Genomic DNA, 21,685 nt, shown 5'->3' with positions numbered 1-21,685 from the left:
TATTCTCCACCAAAAGGAATGCATGAGAGCTGAAATACCATTTTCAAAATCTCAGTCTTAAACATCATTTTAAGAGGGATAATACTAATCACAAGTCTGAAGGTGATAATTAAGTTTAAAAAACATAGTTTTTTATTCAACACTGCAACTGTTTATCTGTCTTTTACCATTTCTATACTTCACTTTTTTTATTGTGTATGAAGACTAATTTTTATTAGTTTTAAAAATTTATATATGAATGTATATGTTAAGATTGTTTTTAACAGGACAAAAATAAATGAACAAGAAGAAAAACAGCTTTCCTTATTTTGGAATTGTTGGTTCATTGTTTCCAGTGATAAAGAAGGAAAGAAAATAAAATAAATATGATAAAAAACAGATACGAAATATTAAGAATATGGTTGAAATCCACTATGTTCTTACATTTAAAAAGTGTAAGATCTGTTAAGCAAAGTTTCTCCACTAATATGGTACTGTATTTTAGTTTGTTACACAACATATTAACTAGCTGATTAATTTAAGAACATCGACTTTGCCTTTGAGATCTGTGGTTCGCCTTGAAAGATTTTCTGTAATATTTGTAATTTAAATCAGTTTCATTTTTTATTATATTTAAAATCATCATAGATGCTAATAAATTACCTTATACATTTTATTGTTACTCTATAATTCTATCATTTAAATATGTATTATGTAAGCTAAAATATATTTGCATTTAATAAATGAACATTCTGAATCTAGATGGAATGCTCATTTCCAGAATTAAGGTTCCTAAGGGATAAAATGAAATTTCTGCTTGTGGAAGCTAAACATAATGCTGTATAATCGATTGGTTCACTTAAAGGCATCGGCCATGCTCCCTGTGATGATAGATTAAGTAAATACGAGAGTAGACAGCGCAAACATTATGAGTATTTTACAGCATATTGTAGTAAGGACTATGAAAATTGGTCATGCTCTAGAGCAAGCAATATGGATGGAAATGCTTTATTAGAAATATATTTATAAGGGAATTGAGAAAAAATGCTTATATTAATTATATAATTGGTAAATAAATGGTGATATATGGGGTGAATTAAAACCAAAAGAACCTAGGCTTTTCCAGAAGCAGAAAAGAGTTCCAAACCTCTAAAAATAGCCAAAATTATCATATAGGCTTATTCTTTATGCAAAGAAAAATCTGCATTTGCACATGAAATGTGAAAATTCAAAGTGAAAAAGAAGAAACTATAATCCCTGACAATTTACAACAGGAAGACAAAAATGATGCAGCCGATGACTAACACTAAACACTAAGTGGATTATAAATCAGATGAGCAGGATGCCCTCTTATCCTTCCTTAATTGTATAAAACAGCCTTGAAGCTTCAGGATAGGGAACTGTGCTGCCAGGCAGCTTGCCTAGGCATAGGATTCTGTGTTAAACCACACCAGGAGCACCTTGATAACACTGTACTGTTCACAACTCACAGGTTTGACCAACAAAGTTAGTAGGACAGCTAGCATAGGAGTGCTTGCAGGTTTAGGGGCGAGCTATCAGTAAACAGATAAAATAAATAGCTATCAATGGAGACTTTTTTCTTCTGATCTTACTGTTCTTCTGATCTTACTGTATACTGTGTATACAGAGATATGCACAAGTCCCTTCTTTCTCTACCACTGTAAAGTCAAAAACAAGGGCATGTGTAATACAGCACATACAATGATACCACACTTGAGTCATATTTATTACATGTCTTGGTTAAAATCAGACCCCCCCAGTAACCACTGGATGATCTTCAAGTAATTTGAATCTATTCCCAACGTTACCACTGAGTTACTGATCCAGTTTTCACACCTGCAAGACCAACATCTTGATTCTCTTTCTTATGTTAACAAAGATGAGGTAAGAACACGTAAGATGAAATGCTTTCAACTATTTGGAAAAATGAAGCACTACAGAAATGGAAGGTATTCGAACTGCAGCTGAAAGATCCACAGGATCATCATCCGAGTACCAGTCTGGGAAATGAATAAAAATGAATTTGAACCCAAGGCTGTTATCAATGGAGGACGACATGACACAGTAAGAAAAGGCTATAGGCTGTATTTTCTTTCCTTTCTATCTGTGATAACTATGTTCCTTATCAAAGTGAATACCAACTCCTACTTCTCATTAAGGCTGTCATGTTTTTCACAGTCTCATCTGCCTTATAATTGAAATTCTTATTTTAACAGCATTATCTTAATGTTATTGCTAGCTATGGAATGTCTTGTGAAGAGAGCAACATTAAAGTTAATTTGGCCCTACATCTTTGGTAATGGATACTGTCTGGAACATAATAAACTACAGAGACTCATACTTGGACTGAAATATGTCAAGGTTACTTCCCCAATTATTGTAGTTAGTCATAGGTGGTCCCTAACATGGTTGCTTATCATTCCTCACATCTGACTAATCTCACATTGCTCATGGTCTTTTTTGTTAGAGTGGCAAAAATCAGGATTCCTAATGATGTGAAGTTCCTTTTTCTTTTTTATTCTTAATTAAAATGGGTTATGTACTTCATTTGAGAAATGAAGAAATGAGAAAAATTAGATCAGTACTATAATAGGAATTAAGAAAGTATCCTAGGATTATACTCAATGTATAATTTTAAAAATATAATATACTAAGTAAAAAAATACATCAAATGGCCTATATTGTTAACTTTAGTAGCACCTTTAATTAAGCAAAATCTGCAGTTGTTTTAATTTGAGGTCTATACAACACTATTAAAGAAACTAAATATACGATATGCCAATGAAACAAAACAATTTCACTTAATGAGTTTTTATTTCTATTCAGGTGTGATGATTTCCCATTGCTTATTGAATAAATGCCTGTAATAATATAACTAGCAAATACTTTACATATAAATAGGTCAAACCAAAAAAAAAATACTAGTAAAACCTTAGAGATAAATACTAGAAATTAATTTTTAAAATTTAAACATTTTAAACAGTTATTTTTAATGCTAATATGATAAATCAAGAACTCGGAGATTAAATTAAAATTTAATCTTTGGTGCCTGGGATTTGGCTTCAAAATAATCACTGGTGGGGTTTGGGGGAAGAGAGGATAGAGCTGAAACAAGATTGGCCATGAGTCACCACTTGCTAATGCTAAGTGATATGATTCATTTTTCTATTTCTCTGTATGCTTAATTTTTTTATTATAAGTGTTAAAAATTAATCTTTGATATTAATATTTTATTTTGTATTTAATAGAGTTATTTCACTAAAGAGGGCCTCATAGGAAGCTAGAAAAATACAACCATTTTACAAAGCTATTTTTCTCAACGACACTTTCTGAATTCTTGTATTATAGGCACATATTAGATATACCCTGCTTCCTGCCTTTTATTTCAGAATATCCCTCGTTAATGTCTATGCATCTATACGTCTATGGAAAAATAAACATTTACAGATATGCACCCCTACAAATGGGTAGGCAGGCCTCATCTATACGGAAAGAAATTTAGGTCTCCTTAAAATCAAATACAACAATGACATGCCACCACACACCTATTAGAATAAAAAAAAATACAAAATAAAATCAACAATACCTGGTGCTGATAGAGATGCAGAGCATTGGGAACTTTTATATGCTCCTGACAGGAACACAAATGGTACAGCCCCTTTTGAAAATAATTAAATTTAAATATACTTTTGCCATATGACCCACAATTTTGCTGATATTTACCCAGGAAAAATAAAAACGTATTTCCATAGATAGAGCTGTACGCAAGTGTTAATGATAGCTTTATTCACAATAGCCCCATATTGGAAATAATCTAAATTATTTCTAATACAATATAATGTAATATAATATAATATAATAATTTAATATAATCATCATCCCTTGGTGATTGGATAAACCAATTGTAGCGCATCCATATAATGGAATGCTACTTGGCAACAGAACAGATTACTGACACCTAAAATGACATGGATAGATCTTGAAGGCATGTGAAAGAAGCCAGATACCAAAGGCTACATAGTACATGTTTCCATTTATATGACTTTCTGGAAAAGGCAAAACCACAGTAACAAATCAGACCAATGGTTGGCAGGGCTTTGGGGTAGAAGGATGGTACCAACTACAGAAGGGCATGAGGGAACTTTCTGTGGTGGTGAACACATTCTAATTTAGATAGACGTGGTCTCAACATGGCTGTAAACATTTGTTAGAGCTGATGGAGTATGGATGAGGCTTTTTATTTTTATAATATACCTTTCTGTATTTTCTAAAGTTTCCATAATTAGAATTTTTGAATTTTCTAATCAGAAAGAAACTAACATTATTTAAAAAGTAATAATGTGTGTTATGACAACTATACTGCCTTGACGATTCAAGAATACATAGGATAGGATATTCTAGACCACTGACTGTAGCATAAACATTTTCGTGTTGTCTGCAATGTCTCACATTGTGCACTGTGCATTTTCAAAATTTTTAATTATTTATTTATTTTGCTGAATGAATGAGGCCATCAAAATTTAATGTACTTTGTTAAAATGTACTTCATTAACAGTTATATGGAACTGCTTGAAATTCAGTTTACATAAGATAAAATTATTTTATTTTGTAAATGTACTTTCTAAAAATTCCCAAAAGCGTATACAAAAAAGTCATAATATATCATTTCAAAAAGAGATTCAAGGGCCGCATATATATTACATAACTTAAAAATGCAATAATTTTGAAAAAGTGAACATTATAGCAAGAAACTATAAGACAAAAACTTACGTTGTGCTTGTGTAGGGGTACTGGGTAGGCATATGGCAATTCTCTGAGCTGTCCTCTTAATTTTGCTATGAACCCAAAACTGCTCTAAAAACATATTTTTAAAAGTATGTAGGCTTAGTAATACTCAGTATTTATTCACATAGAGTACATAATAATTCCTTTTCCCCAGGACAAAAATATGTGTATATAAAATATGGATATGTATACAACATACTGGTTAAACAACATTTTCCACTGTGGTTACCGAAAGATGTTTTGCCTGTTCATTCAAAATCATCTTTTCTTTTTTTTAATTTCTTTTTTATTTTTTATTTTATTTTATTTTTTTAATATGAAATTTATTGTCAAATTGGTTTCCATACAACACCCAGTGCTCATCCCGACAGGTGTCCTCCTCAATACCATCACCCACCCATCCCTCCTTCCCACCTCCCATAAACCCCCAGTTTGTTCTCAGTTTTTAGGAGTCTCTTATGTTTTGGCTCCCTCCCTCTCTACCCATTTTTCAAAATCATCATCTTTTCTAAACAAAGTGTTTGATTTTTTTTAAGGGTGGTATATTGTTTGTGTGTTTCTGTGTATTAAAGTAAAAGAAGTTGTAAAACTGAGTATGTAGAACACAGGTCTACCTAATTGAGAACAATGACTAAATAAGGCAAAATCAAGCAGTCCCAACTATTTTACAACTCAAGTTTCTTTAAGATCTTAAACACTGAATTACTCCCACACCCCTAATTAAACTGTTATTCACGAGAGTAGAGTCTGTGCTCCTATATTCATTTCTGCATTCTCAAAGCTTGACACAGTAGGAGAAACACAGTAAAGGTTAGATTAGCAAGAAAATAATGAATTAATTAACAAATTAATCTCAGCTCTCTATTCCTTGAGCTATCCATATTGCCAGACACAGAATTTTGCCTTCACCATCCATCACCTTCTTACTCCCACTCACATCAAATTTAAAAGGGGTTCTCATCCTAAAATCCCAGAATCTCTCACAAACTTGATTCTCTATTCACTTTGCCAGTATCTGACCCTGAGTAAACCCCACCCTTCTTTCCTCACTTCTGATTCTAGCTTTAAGGTCATTATAAGACAAAGTCATTGTCCTTATTGCATATGCTAAGTTCCTTTGGGTTTCTCTTGCTGCTCAGCAATCCTTTATTTCATCTTAATATACTGTATTTCATTCATTTCTTTCCTTATTCATACATCTCTTCTCTCCCTCCTCCTTCTTTTTCTCTTCCTCCTTCTTCTCCTTCTTTCTCCTTTGCCTCTCTTTCTCCTTCTTCATCTATTTCTTCTCCTCTTCTTTCCCCCTCTCCTCCTCCTTCTTTACACTATTAGAATTAGTCACATTCTACCAAATAGGCAAGTTCTTACAGGATAAGGGAATTACAGAAACAAAAATAGAGGCAAGGATGTTGGGAGGGGATCAGGTTGTTTGGGTGAGATAACAAGAAATGATTGGATAGAAAGGAACAGACTGGATTGCTGTAGGTTATGGTACCTTATGCAAAGGAGTTTGAATTTTTACTGTAGGAGATGAGGATTCCTTGGAGAATTTTGAGCAGGGGGACATAAGCAGATTTGTACCCTAGAAAGATCACTTTGGTAGCACTGTGGAAAAAAGGCTGGAAGAGGGAGGCAGAGAAAGGCAGAGAGACCCATAAAGAGAGACACACAATACATTCAGGAAAAAGGTTTTGAAGGTTTGAAATTACAGCGGTAGTAGTAGGATGAAGTAATGATTTAAAATCTATTTTGGGTGTACAACTGACAGGGCTCCATGACTGATAGATGAAGAATAGGGTAGGAGACATCTTGGATAACTCCCAGTTTTCTGTCTTCACTTGCTATCAAGCCTCTAGTGTAAGTGTTCTAAATCTCTTCTATTCTTTTTTTTTTTTTTAATGTTTATTTATTTATTTTTGAGAGAGAGAAAGCAAGCAAGTGGGGGAGGGACAGAAAGAGAGGTAGACTGAGAATCCCAAGCAGGCTCTGCTCTGACAGTGCAGAGCCCTATGTGGGGCTCAAGCCCACAAACTGCAAGATATAACCAAGAGTTGGCTGCCCAACTGACTTAGCCACCTGGACACCCCATTATCCTTAAATCTCACACTTATACCCATAGCGTACTCTCTGCAGGTGACCTTACTTCCAATATTACCACACACGCACACAAAAGATCATCATCAAAGGTAAACTTCTATCACATGAAACTGCTCAAATTCCCTTTAGTCTTTACTCATCATTTTCTTATCTCTCCCAAATAATTCTCTTACTTGTTTCTTTCATCCTCTCTCTGCTTTCACTTCTCCTCTGTGCTAACATACATTTTCCCCCCTTCGATAATTCTCCTAGAGGAACTTTCTCTTGGATCTGCCGGTTTCTTAAATTACCATCTCAACTCCTTCCTTCCTTTCAACATTACCAATGTTAAAATGGTAGTCTAGCCTTGTTGCATCCACTTTCTCGTCTTCAACCAGCCTTTTTTGTCTGGTTTCTGCCATTCATTTGACTTTCTCAATAGTCACCAATGACTGCATGATTACCAGATTTCACCTCCCCTCCTCAGTTCCTACATTCTTTGACTGCTCATGAAATGGGTGGCATCTTTTCTCACTTCATCCCTTCTGGCATACCTTCTTTTTTTCAATTTGCGTCTTTCTCAAGCTGTCATTTGATACTTTGTTTCCTTCAATATGCCTCCAACATTTTAATTATAGCAATTTTCCTACACTCTGTCTTTGATTCTCTTTTCCCTTCTCACTCCCATTACTTCAAGTGTGTATGAAGAATTCCCAGCATTCTGACCTTTCCCTTTGTCCCAGTCTCCATTTCCATATTCAATTCATTGTTTAGTTCTATAAATTCTGCTTCTTCACAGTTTTCAATATATTTACTTTACATTTTGACAGCAACTAGTTCGGGGCTTAACTTCCCCACATGTTTCTCGTTCTCAGTCATTCTTCAAAACAAGTGATGCTCCAAAATGCTCCCAGTATCATTTCTCTAAAATCAATCAAAAAATTCTGCTCAAAACTCTTGTGTGATCCTTGCCATCTCATTTAAATTGACTTTCATAATATCTTCTATCTTGATTCCCACAATTCCTTCCCCAGCAAGCTAATCCTGCCTTCCTACTGCTGCCCACACATACAACACTCTTTCCTGTGTCTGCCTTTTGCTCCTACTGGTCCTGCAGTGTGGCGGTTCTTTTTGCTCTTCGCATTTCAAACCTACTCTTGTCTCTGTTTATTGACATTTTATCTACTTTCAAAGGCCAAGATCTTCCACCATAATCGCTCATGAAACATTTATCAACGTCCTGAGTTTTGAATTCTTTTTTTCCCTATTCTTTGTGTCTGTTTTTCTTTTGGCATTAATCACACTGTATTTTTTATTAGACACATTTTTACATGTCTTATATTTCCTTTGGGTCTGTAAATTTCTGGAAGATAGAGACAATGGCTTTCCATATCCATCTCCCTTACTGCTTTGCAGCAGTTAAGTTTGGTCAACATTTGTTGAACCAGTGTTTCACAGAATAGAGATTTTCTTTCTAAGATATATTTTCCATCAGGAATTAGGGAAAAATGAAATAATGTTAATTTTGTTTTTGTTTTCTAAGATGTATTGGAGATAAAAAAAAAAGACCTTAAGAAATAATGACTCCTTCTCCATGAAAAATTGCATATACACCTTACCTATATGATATTTAGTCTGCCCATTTTTATATGACATGAATGGTTAATGCACAACCTTTCTTCATAAACTAAAAATTAAAAGGGGCTTACAATAAACATGAACAAAATTATACGGTTTAAGTATAAACAAAGATGTTTTGTATGAATAGTATAGAATTATGGCCTTGTGTAAAAGGAAAATGTATACTAAGATTTGATGTAAGTTTTCAGATTTAATATCCTAAATTTTTACCTAGTTGCTATCTTATTTTCTAAGAAAGCAAAGTGTGAAAACGTGTACTTGGCCAAAGTATAACATTATTAGTTTCTCTGGTTCTACATACAAAATATCTAGCACTACACTTCTAATATCTGAGATATCACTTTATGAGATTTCCATTTGATTTAACAGCATTTTATAGAGTTCTTACAGTCAGTTATTCCCTTGAGGATATAAACCTCATCAGATTATCTATCAATGGAAAGGAGGAGGAAATAAAGGTTAAATTAGTAACTGATTTTACATGAAATGTAAGCAAAAAATGTATTACAGAAACATAAATTTAACGTAATAAAAACTGTCATGGGGAACTACATCCTAATAAAATATTTAAAGAAAACTAAGAAAATAACCATTGCATACTTCCAGACACAAAAAAGTGCTTGAAGGTGACCTAAAAAGTTAGAATAAGGAGACAAAAGCATTATAATAAGCTTTTTGTTGTTATGAGTAATCAGTATTAAGATATTAATATTAGTTTTATGTTACTCATTAAACATGAATAGTTTAACATATACATTATAGTGAGTATTAAAAGTCTTTGACAGTACTCAAAAATACCGTACTGTGCATCACAGATTGTAGAATATTTTTGTTTGCAGTGTATGTAATCTGCCCAATCTATTGAGCACATTTTTTTTAATGGGTCCAATGTTTTATGCAAGAGTAGGTGAAGGATGAGAATGGGGTTGGAAATTCAGTCTTTTTTACTCAGAGCTGGAAGACCACCCCCCAAGAATTGCTAAACTGCACTTACAACTTTCTAATAAATTATATTACAGCCTCACTTTGCATAGCCACTTCTAACTTGAACGATTGCTATATATAAATAATTTATGCTAGTATTGCTTCAACTGAGATATGACCATACCCTTGAGTGGTGTATTGCTCTGCTGAATGATAGCTAATATGAATACAGGGGCTCAGGGTTATAAGACTTTGTACTGGCCAATGTTTCTGTTTATCATATCCGCCACTAAGAGGTGAAAATGCATTTATCCTTTTGTTGTTGTTGTTCATCTTTACATTCTTCTCCATCATAGTTTATATTCATTTTAAATGATTAAGATGGGGCACCTGGGTGGCTCAGTCAGTTAAGCATCTGACTTTAGCTCAGGTCATGATCTCGCAGTCTATGAATTCGAGCTCCGCGTCGGGCTCTGTGCTGACAGCTCAGAGCCTGGAGTCTGTTTTGGATTCTGTGTCTTCCTCTCTCTCTACCAGCTCACAGTGTCTGTCTCTCTCTCTCTCTCTCTCTCTCTCTCCCTCTCAAAAATAAATAAACATAAAAAATTTTAAAAAATCATTGTAAATGATTAAGAGAAGACAACCATAAAGTTTTAATGTCTCAACAAAAACTTCAATTTACAAATTTTTAATTTTGAAAATATATGAGAAATGTAAATGTATATACATTTAGCTTTGACCTCACTGAATTCTGTATGAAATACACTAGCAGTATTTTACTTATACATAGTTTACCTAGGGCATTTATAAAGCTATTTACTAAAAATTATAAACAAATAACTTTTTCATGATTAAATAAATTCTGTCTTCTGATCATATTAAATTAGGACCATGCAGATTCCAATAATTTAAGTGTATATTCATACCATGTTGTTAGGCTCTATTCATATCATGTTAATTCTGAAGAATCACCTTCAAATCTTAATTCATGCTCCATTCATTCATGAAATTCAGGACATTCTGTTATGATTCCAAATCTTGTATTTCTAAAACAATTTTTGAAAACACCATCTGCTAAATGGTCTTGGTGATGAAAGGTCTTTCATAATTTTACAATAAAGATATAGGCAATTTGAAAAGACAACTGGGAATCCAGATCCTTCCATACTTTAAGAACCAAAGCTGTGCCTATAAAAATCTCCTATTTATTTTAAATATTTTTCTTGAAATAAGAAATACTCTATCTTCTAAAGCATTTGTTATGAGGAATATGAGGAGGTGTGACCTTAACTCAGTTTCTTTCTATCACGAACTGAAAATCATCTCCCTCTTTAAGGTACGTGGCTCCTGGGACCTATGAGTGACTGTGTGCAAATAGGGCTTGTGGCCTGTAGAAGTTTTGGCTCAGGAAACTTGTGCCAGATGTTGCCCTCTTCGGACTGGGAAAGTGCCTAGAAACGAGGATAAGGATTTTACAGATGTTTGGTCTGTAAAGATCTATAAAACACCGAGAGGAAAGTCCATATACTTCCTAAAAGAATACGCTTGGATTGTCCGGCCCTCCGAGGGCTAAAAAAAATAGCATAATCAGTGGTAGGAGTCCTTCCTGTTCCTGAGCCTTAGAAGTACAAGAAGGTCAATAAGGAATTGGTGGCTTGACTGCTTCATGGGGTTGACAGCCCATGAACAAGTAGTGAGACCTCAGAGGTTGACAAAACTGGAGTCTCAAAATGATGACCTTTTAAAATAACAAGCGAATGACAGGGAAACAGCCATCCAAACAAAGAGAACCTCTGTCCGGTAAAACAGAGCTGCTACAGAAGACAAACCGCCATGTTGAGTAAGGTCTTCCCACCCTACAATAACCAAATTCTTAATACTTTTTAACGCATTCCTGACATTACAGGCAGTAAGGGAGTGGTCCAAGGCAACCAGTCAAAACTGGAAAGGGGAGTAGAAAGCAGCAAGCAAAGGATAAAGCAGGGCGGCCCTGAGGACAAATGCTAATCTAAGTAACCCAAAAGATAAGAAAGCTGAGCTTGAGATTCCTGCACTACGCCGGGGACCCTGGGAGAAGTGGGGAAAGAATTATGGCAAGCCCTTGGTTTCTGGCAGAAGCAATCTTCTTTGGAGGAAAGCATTCTTTATTTAGGCCAATAGAAAACCCCAGATTAAGATCCAACAAAGAGGAGCTCACAAAGACCGCCAAATACACAAGGAAATTTGCCAGAATGGGTGAGAGCCAACAGAAATAAGCAATAGATTTAGGTTTCCAAGGATTTCAGAGAGTGGAATGATCAGATATAAAATAAAAATAATTATGTTTGGAATGACATATGATGTAATAAAAACTAGCAAGAAAAGAGACTTTGAAAAACTGCTAAGCATCTTCAAAAAAGAACAAAACAGAACTTTTAAAAATGAAAAAAAGGAAGGTATTGAAAGTAATACAATGGATAGGGCAGAAAGCAAGTTATATATTGCCCAACAAAAAAATGTGTGAGTTGGAATAAGGCCCTGAGGAAGTAAGTCAAAAGAAACACAGAGAAGGTGATGGAAAATACACCTGAGAGGTTAAGAGATATTGCAGATAGGATGAGAAAGGCCAACATGCATATAATCAGAATCTTGTTGGGAGAACAGAGAAAATGAGGGAGAAGAAAATTCAAAGGGATAATAAGTGTGAATTTTTAGAAGTAAACAAAGATTTGAATCCTCAGACATAGAAACACAAAATATGCCAAGTAGCATAAATACAAGTAAATTCAGGTTAGGAAAATCATGGTAAAACTGCAGAATACCAGAGACAAAAGCCATTGGAAAGATGGGCTAGATTAGCTGCAAAGGAATGGTAACAATACTGTTAGAAGACTTCTCAGTTGTGACATTGGAAGCCAAATGCGAGAACAATTTTCAAATAAACGAAATGTGCAAGTATGTCCCTCCCATTGCAAATTAACTAGATGCTTGATAAGGTATATTTTTAAAACATTTCTTAGAGTGTAAGTAATTAGGTAAAACTGAAAAGGGGAGCAGTAAGCAGCAAACTAAATGATTTTATTATCAAACGACATGTGGTAAAGGAATTTCTAAAGGCAAGTCATGGGACAAAGCAAACATTTTGGAAGCAAGCTCTGAATGCAAAGAAAAACAGTGAGCAAAGAAATTGTAAATATGTAAGTAAATTTAAACACATATTGATCATGTAAAGCAACAACGTCAATAATAATGTTTAATTCAACTAGTGACAAACTCAGAACTACAAAAAAACTGTGTCACATAAGATTCAAACTGTTTTTAGGTTCTTACGTTGTTTGCAAAGAAGTAGAAATGTTCATTAATTTCAGACTTTAATTATGCCTGTTAAAAATTGACGAGAAATTACTATAAAAAGAGCAAGAGTGTATAACATAAAATTGGTTAAAGAAAAAAATTGAGGAAATTTGAGGAGAAAGTTGAGAAATACTGATTTTTTTTAAAAAAATCGTCAATTCAAAAGAAGACCAGCAAAAAAGGGGACATAATAGAAAAGTCAGGACAAACAGGAAGCAAGGGTAGTGTCTGAAAATATTACTAAGACAGTCTGATTAATAGAAAAAAATAGAGAAAATATAAAGTTCTAATAGCAATATCAGAAGGGAAAATATTTATAACAGAAAATATACATTTAATATATTTGGTATAAATAAGAAACAAAGAATGTTACAATACAAAAATGAAGAAAAAACTGAAAGCTCTTCTAACATCTTCAAATTTTCTGTAATTGATATAGAAAATCTTGCATAACCAGAGTACCATCAATAAATGCTATTAAAATAAAGGAATACATGGGGTGCCTGGGTGGCTCAGTTGGTTGAGCATCCAACTTCGACTCAGGTCCTGATCTCACAGTTGGTGGGTTCAAGCCCCACGTTGGGCTCTGTGCTGACAGCTCAGAGCCTGGAGCCTGCTTCGGATTCTGTGTCTCCCTCTCCCTCTGCGCCCCCCCCCCCCCGCCTCAAAAATAAATAAATATAAAAAAATTAAAATAAAGGAGAACAAGGAAATACTAGTCAATGAAATGAATGAGGAGAAATAAAATGGTCAAAGACAATACAAAAATATTCACTCTCACTACTAATAAGATGTCTGATGAAGAAAAGACAACATTTCATGTATCAAAATTAACAAGACTGTTTTTAGAAATGCTTTTAAAATAATTTTTGACACCGGTGCTAGAAAACCAGAATTCTCATACTTTACTAAAAGTAGTACAAATAGGGGCAATTTTGGAAAGTAAATAAGCAGTGTATCTCAAGATCCACAAAGGGTTATAATTTTTGATCTAATAGGTTTTCTTCCACAGATTAGGATCAAGAGTTGTGTACAAGAATTAATTACAGTCTTATTTATCACAGTGTGAAATTGGAATCAAGCTAATTGAAAATAAAATAGGGAAATAAATTATGTTATGCCAGAAAATAATTAAGACAACATTTTAAACACAAACCTAGAAGTAAAAAATGTTCACCAAATGAGAAAAACAGAATGTAAAATCAAATATAGAATATACTTTCAATTTTGTAAAAATACATATGTGCAAAAGGAAAATGTTACTGGGAGGAAATAAAAGTTCTGTCAGTGAGTATTTATGGACAGTGAGATTATGGAAGATTTCAATTTTAACTTTGATTATTTTTGCACTGCTTTTTCTACAGTGAGGATTTATTACTTACATAATTAAAGAATCATGGTAAATGTTAACAAAATAATTAAAATTCAAATATCACAAGATGGTTATGACACTTCCAAAAGCGAAAACCCAGGGAAAAGAAAATAAACCACTGACGCCAACCATAGGAACTACGGTCCAGGAAGATGGCGGGCAGGAATGAAATGCCAGAGGGGCTGGCCACTGGCTGTGCCCAACAACTCATGCTTCTCTGTGGTGAAGCCAGCAGTGCTCTTGGCATACAGCTGCTCATTTGTCTGGCCTGGACAATGTGCCTGTCACCTTGGACAAGAGGTTTCTTACATCGTGTACTAGGCTGAACTGTCTCAATTCTTCATGACTGTCCGAGTCCCTGGAATCAAAGAATACTACAAAAACCTCAAGTAACTCCATGTTTTGCAAGAAAATATTCCACTGATAACGTTAGGGCCTAAGATGTGTTCCCAGCTTGAACTAATATCAGCATGTTTAAAGAATGGGATAAGAGAGAAACTTTTGGGCCAATCTGAGATTCAGATCCCAGTTCTTGCTCTACTGGTGAACGAATATGTGGTATCGAACAAAGGTCTTAAGCTCACAGAGCCTCAGTTTGCTCAGTTATACCTGATTCTGGTAAACAGAACAAATGAAATTGCTGTGCCTTTTTCCTTAGATTAATGTAAGGCTCAAATAAGGCTGAGAAAGTGTATGTAAACAAATGTTGAAGAACAGAATCTTAAACTCAATTTAAACATTTCAATTTTTCCCATGACCTAGGAAGATCAAGATGAAGCCCCTTACTTTGGCACCATGAATCCTCATTTCTATTGTCTGGAAAGCTCTCTCTAGTACATGCTTGATGAATACCTAAGTGCTAATGTTACAGAATACACCCCACTGGTCATCTACATTATCAAAAATTGAAATGTAGATAAATTAATTACAGTGGGTTAAGAGGTAACAGAGCAGCCCATAATATGTACAATATGAGTAGGGTTTTTATTCCCTAAAATGGAAATGATGACCAGAAACATTCATCTTAAATAACTGGCAAAATTTCAAACCTGAATATATGTGAAGTTAGTATGAGTCTAAAAATTGGGAAAAACTAGCCCACATTTTGTACTTCCATTAGACTGATACTTTCATTAATTCCTTGTTAAAAAAAAAGGGGGGCAGTGCATGCCATCAGAGAAAGGACAGTACAGAATGCTACACAAGAAGAACAACTCATATATCCCACCCTGCTAGATATAACTATTATTCAGAATTTACTCTTTTCCATGTTTATCGAAATTAGATCACAATGTATATACTACTGTGTAACATATAATAAGTTAACAAATCCTTTATTGTTGGTCAGGAAGTGGTTTTGTTTTTCAGTGTTATAAGTGGCAGCATGAGAATAATTGGCTAAAAAAATAATTAGAAATAAAAATACAAACAAAAAATAATATCCCAGCAAAAATTGCCAATTATACTTAAGGACTCATACAAGTTTATACTCCCAGCAAAAAAAAACCCCAAAACAAAACATGAATAAGAAATGTACATTTTTAACATCCTCATCACTTCAGTCAAAGGGTTGTATGTTCACTTGCTGGTCATCCAATTGTTTGCTGTGCTCTTAGTGCGACACCAGAGCTAACAAAGCCAGCCAGTCTAAGTCACTTAAAGGGCGATAGATGCTTTTGCCTCCATTTCCCATGGTTTCTATCAGTTGATAAAGAAAGGCACATATTTTGTTGCTTGAGAGACTAAGACAGAATGCCATTATGTATCTCAATGAATAAATACAGCAGCCTCAGAAGTTCTAGAGCGATTACAGTGCCATTTGAAAAGATAAAATAATTTCCTTGTTCTGAAATTTTTTGATGTATAATTGACAAATAACACTATATTAGTTTCAAGTGTAAAATATAATGAGCCAACGTGATGATTTGATATTTGTATATATTGCAACATGATCACCATAATAAGTCTAGTTAACATCTGTCACCATACATAGTTATACAATTTTTTTCTTGTGATGAGAACTTTTAAGACTTGTTCTCCTAGCAACCTTCAAACATACAATACAGTATTATTTTCTTAATGTTTATTTATTTTGAGACAGAGAGGGGTATGAGGGAGAAAGAAAGAGAGAGACAGAGAGACAGAGAGAGAGAGAGAGAGAGACAGAATCCCAAGCAGGGATTCTATCAGCACACAGCCTAATGTGGGGGTCAATCTCATGAACCGTGAGACCATGACATGAGCCCTAGCAGGAGCTTAATCAACTCTGAGCCACCCAGACACCCCAAATATACAATATATTATTACTAACTATGGTCATCATGCTGTACATTGCATTCATATGAATTATTTATTTTATAACTAGAAGTTTGTATCTTTGATTCCCTTCACCCATTTTGCACAGTCCCTGACCCTTGGCTCTGGCAATCACCAGTCTGTTCTCTGTGTCTTATGAGCTTGCCTTTTCTTTCTTCCTTTTATTTCTTTTTTTCCTTTCCTTTCCTTTCCTTTCCTTTCCTTTCCTTTCCTTTCCTTTCCTTTCCTTCTCTTTCCTTTTCTTCCTTCCTTCCTTCGTTTCTTCCCTCCTTTCCTTTCCTTCCCTCTCTTTTCTTTCTTTCTTTCTTTCTTTCTTTCTTTCTTTCTTTCTTTCTTTCTTTCTTTCTTTCTTAGATTCCACCTATACATGAGATCATATGGTATTTGCCTTTCTCTTTGTGACTTATTTCACTTACCATAATGCACTCAAAGTCCATCCATGTTTTTGCAAATGGCAAAATTTCATTCTTTTTTCAGTTTTTTAAAAATATTTTTAATGTTATTTATTTTTGAGAGAGAGAGAGAGAGAGAGAAAGAGAGTGGAGGAGGGGCAGGGGGTGGGGGAGACACAGAATCCAAAGCAGGCTACAGGCTCTGAGCTGTCAGCACAGAATATATATTCCATATATGTATATATATATATATATATATATATATATATATATATATAATTCCATATATATGTAATTCCATATATATATATGTATATGTATATATATACATATACATATATATATATATATTCTCACTTCTTATTTATCCATTCATCTATCAATGCACACTTACGTTGTTTCCATATCTTGGCTATTGTAAATAATGTGGTACTAAATATGGAAGTGCAGATATATTTTTGAATTAGTGTTTTCATTTTCCTTTGATAAATGCCCAGAAGTAGAACTGCTGGATCGTATGGTAGTTCTATTTTTAATTTTTTAAAGGAAACTCCATACAGTTCTCCACAATGGCTACACCAATTTACATTCCCACCAACAATCCATAAGAGTTCCTCTCAATACTTATCTTTGCCAACATTTATTATTTCTTATCTTTTTGATAACTGAGCATCTGTTCATATACCTGCTGGCCATCTCTGTGTTTTCTCTAGAAACATCTATTCAGATCCTCTGCCTATGTTTTAATCTGTTTTTTTCTGCTAAGTTGTATGAGTTCCATATAAACATTGAATATTAACCCCTTATCAGATATATGATTTGCAGTCAGCCTTTATATGTGTATTTAATTAGAAGCCTGGCCCTCAGGCTGCGGCTATGGTGATAAACTAATAGGCCTCTTTCACAGAAAGACTGAGCCCCTGAGTTTGTTGCCTCTTGCTGTGGCCTGGGGATTGTAGCTATTTAAGAAGTCTTTCTCCTTTGGTTACAATCCTGTAGGACTTGTGAATATATGCCCCACTGGTCACCAGAGCCAAGCAATGAAGAGGTGTCCCCTGGTGGCAGCTGCAACACTCAGGGCACCAGACAAGGATATAAACTCCATTCCAGAAGATACCAGCAAGCTGGAGCAAGGAAGAAGGAGAACACAAAGATAATGTCCACCAGCCCACATTACTTGAGAACCTCTGTAGCGGCTGTAAGTGCACCAAACCAGAAGCCTGCCCCTCAGGCACAGCTCCACTGGTCTTCAAAGCCAGATGCTTTGGGGGCTCATCTCCCAGGAAATGGTCTTAAAGGTTGGTACGCCTGATGTGAAGTACAAACCCTTCACCCCTCAGGGAGAAGCTCTGGGTTTTTAGTTCTCTCCTGAGTGTGAGTGTCGGGGTGGGGTTTATTTTGAGACTCTGTCTCGCCTTTTCCTACCTGCTTCAATGTGGTTTTCTTCCCATTCACTTGATCTAAAGGGGTTGTTCCACCAATTTTTAGGATTTTTTTTTTTTTGAGAAAAGTGTTCCATATATAGATGTGGATTCAGTGTGTCTGTAGGAGGAGGTAGTAAGTGCAGGATCTTTCCATGTTTCCATCTTGAGCCAGAACTGAAAAATCATTTTTTTATCTTTCTATTTAGACTTTACGATCATGTCACTGGAAAGACTTTCAAAATGAGAACATTATACGAATAGCAACCTTAAAAACGCAGTCCAGAAGGTGATCACTTCTGGACTCATCCCTTCAACTGCTACCGCCCTGGTCTTGCCACCATAATCTAATAGCAATCTACTGCTATTAGATTCCTACAGTAGCCTACTAACAAGTCTCTGTCCTTATATCCTGCCCCAGTAGCAGGAACTATAGGTTGATTTACATCACCCCTCAGTTACTGTGTCAGTTTCCTGATGGTTGCCAATGTGAAAACCTACATTTTTTTTTTTTTGCCGGAGGGCTTTCTCTGGGCTCCTAAGAAGTAGTCCTCAACCAGTAACTAAAAGGAGTTGGGGAATAAATACTCAGCCCCATTGCATCTGGTGTCCAGGGTCTGATGTGTGATTCCCAAGGATATTAACTTCTGGTTGTTCATAGTGGTATTGGCTGCCTTCTATTTCCTTCTTCATGGTTCTATTCCCTACCAACAAATTCTTCAATCCCAGGTGAACAAATTCGTCTTGGTGTCTGTTTGTCAGGGAACTGTATGAAGACATCTCTCTCAAACTATTCTCAACCCAAAGGGCAGAGTGATCCTTTTTAAAACCATCAAATTATGTCAGTCTTCTTGCACAACCCTGCGATTGCAAATGGCTCTTCTCTTCACTCAGACCTCAATGTCAAAGTCTTTATAAAGATCTGCAAGGCCCTGTTATCATCTGCCTAGACCCAATGCTTACTGTTCCATGAACCTGACAGGCATGCACCACCTTAGGGTTCTTCCTAAGCCTGGAACAGTGTTTTCCCTGGGAAACTGCTGCCTGCTTAACTCCTTCCCCTCTTTCAAGATTGGCTCAGATCTCACCTTCGAAATGAAATCACCTTGACTGCCACCTTCTTCAATATAGCACACTCTCCATCTCCAAAGCATTCTCAAAACCCTTATCTTGCTTTATTTTTCCTTTTCCCATTGCACTTACCAACTTCTTAACATATTAAATAATTTTCTATCCCTTGCTATAATATAAACATGAGGACAGAGTTCTTTGTTGTATTCTCTGATGTTTCCCAAGCACTTAGAACAGTGCCCGACACATAGGAAGCGTTCCATGAAAATCTGCTGACCAATTACCATAAATTTTCATGTTATTGCTGGGTGGAGGAAAAATGACACATGTATACTGTAGGTCACACTATTACTGCAAAAATAATCCTCTTTTTAAGATAAGTTTAAAACCAATTAGCACATTGTGTTTCCATAAAAATTAACATCCTAAGTGCATTTATTAAATTTTAACACTGTATTTTAATTTGTCACTATAATATGGCAAAATATAATGATTCATATTTGCTAATAGATAATTTAGAGTGTGATTATTCATGCTACATATATATATTTTCAGGTTTGACACCTAGGGCTTTATACAAAAGTCTTGTAAGGATTCAACACTCCTCACTCATTAAAAATATAATCAATACACATGTAAAAAATGTTAGGAACACATCTACTTCATAGAATAGGCCATTTAGTATACTGTAGTACACAATTACCTGTAGATGTATCAAAAGTAATTTATTTCGTATTGTACCTTACATTTTCCCCTGACTCTACAGATGTGGAACTTAGTGGCACATGAGTTAAATTTAATTTAAAAGAAATCCATTTCTTAACTTACTACATTATGAACACTCAAAAAATATTTACAGAACAGTAATAGCCAGCTAACCTATGGCTTTGTGTTGAGTTTAAACACCAAATTTTAAGAAAACCCAGCAGAGGAATTTTAAAATTACTTTGATTTTTAGGTTTAAATAAAATCCTTAATGTAATTTCAGGGCCTAAGCTTTGGAATTCACTGTGTAAGCAAATCAATAAACCACACTGTACTGTTACACATATATATATATATATATATATATATATATATATATATATATATATAAAGAGATTTGGAGCAGTTTTCAGTGTACTATAATAATGGGAAACAAATCTCACATATATATGCATATGTATGTGTATACATTTAAGATAGATAACTTCCAGTTAATAGTAAGTATTACAAAATGCTTAGCAAAGGAGAAAATAAAATAAAATGTTAAACATTCTAATTCTATTGTTATTATTTTCTAAAGTATGTCAGAGGAAGATATTAATGGCCGTTCAGATTTACTTCTGATGTTTAATTTTTTACAGGAAGAAATAAACAAACAATTTAATTTCTAAAAGAATCTACTTAAAAACAATTTTTTTAGCTTGCAATTTTGTTAGATCTATGTTGCTGATTTGTTTGAGATGGTTAGACATATACAGCTATAGGGAATTTTGAATATCAGAAATCATAATTACTTACCAAGAGGGAAGAAATCTGATTTTGAATTTAGTATTTGAGGCATGGAGCATGAAGGTACTCAATTTACAAAACTACCACCTTAATAAAGTAAATGTTACATATTACATATTCCCCCAAATTGATCTACAGATTCAACACAAGTCCTATCAAAATACTAGTGGGCTTCACTGCAGCAACTGACAAACTAATCCTAAAATTAATGTGGAAATTCAAGGGACCCAGAAGAACCAAAACAATAGTCAAAAAGAACAAAGTTGGGAGACTCATATTTTCCAATTCCCAAACTTACTACAAAGCTACAGTAACCAAGATAGTATGGTACTATCATGCGATAGATCTATCAAACATTGGAATAGTATTGAGTGTCCAGAAACAAATCCCCACATCTATGTTCAACTGATTTTCAACAAAGGTCCCAAGATCGCAAATGGGGGAAAGAAATTCTTTTCAACAAATAATAAAAAATTACCATGTGTTCCAGCAATTCCATTCTTAATTACATACCCAAGAGAAATGAAACTTGCATGTAAACAATCATGATAGCATTTTTCAGAATATCTAAAAAGTGGAAACAACCCAATTATCTATCAACTGATAAATGTATAAACAAAATGTGCTATATCCATACGATAGAATAGTATTTCACAATAAAAAGGAAAGAAGTCCTGATCACATGTCACAACATGAATGAACCTTAAAAATTTTATGCTAAGGGAAAGAAGCCAGTCCAGGAAAACACATGCTGTTTCCATTTGTATGAAATTAAATGAAAATATAGATTAGGAAAATCTATAAAGACAAAAAGTAGATTAGCGCCTGGGGCTGAGGGAGAGTGCTGGGGGAGATAGGGG

The 21,685-nt window shown here is 34.6% G+C and overlaps 1 protein-coding gene and 1 pseudogene across 2 annotated transcripts in view; both read right to left on the bottom strand.

The window, feature by feature from the left end:
• The window catches only part of LOC123577564, a 28,432-nt pseudogene extending 26,374 nt beyond the window's left edge, over window positions 1-2,058 (bottom strand).
• ATRNL1 (attractin like 1) overlaps window positions 1-21,685 on the bottom strand; it is a 784,731-nt gene that overhangs the window by 222,596 nt on the left and 540,450 nt on the right. The gene's annotated exons all lie outside the window — the stretch shown is intronic.

This window comes from Leopardus geoffroyi, chromosome D2, assembly GCF_018350155.1.
Source record: "Leopardus geoffroyi isolate Oge1 chromosome D2, O.geoffroyi_Oge1_pat1.0, whole genome shotgun sequence".
Classification (NCBI taxonomy): Eukaryota; Metazoa; Chordata; class Mammalia; order Carnivora; family Felidae; genus Leopardus; species Leopardus geoffroyi.
Note: the sequence above shows the minus strand (reverse complement) of the source record. Positions and strands in the feature narration are given on the sequence as shown.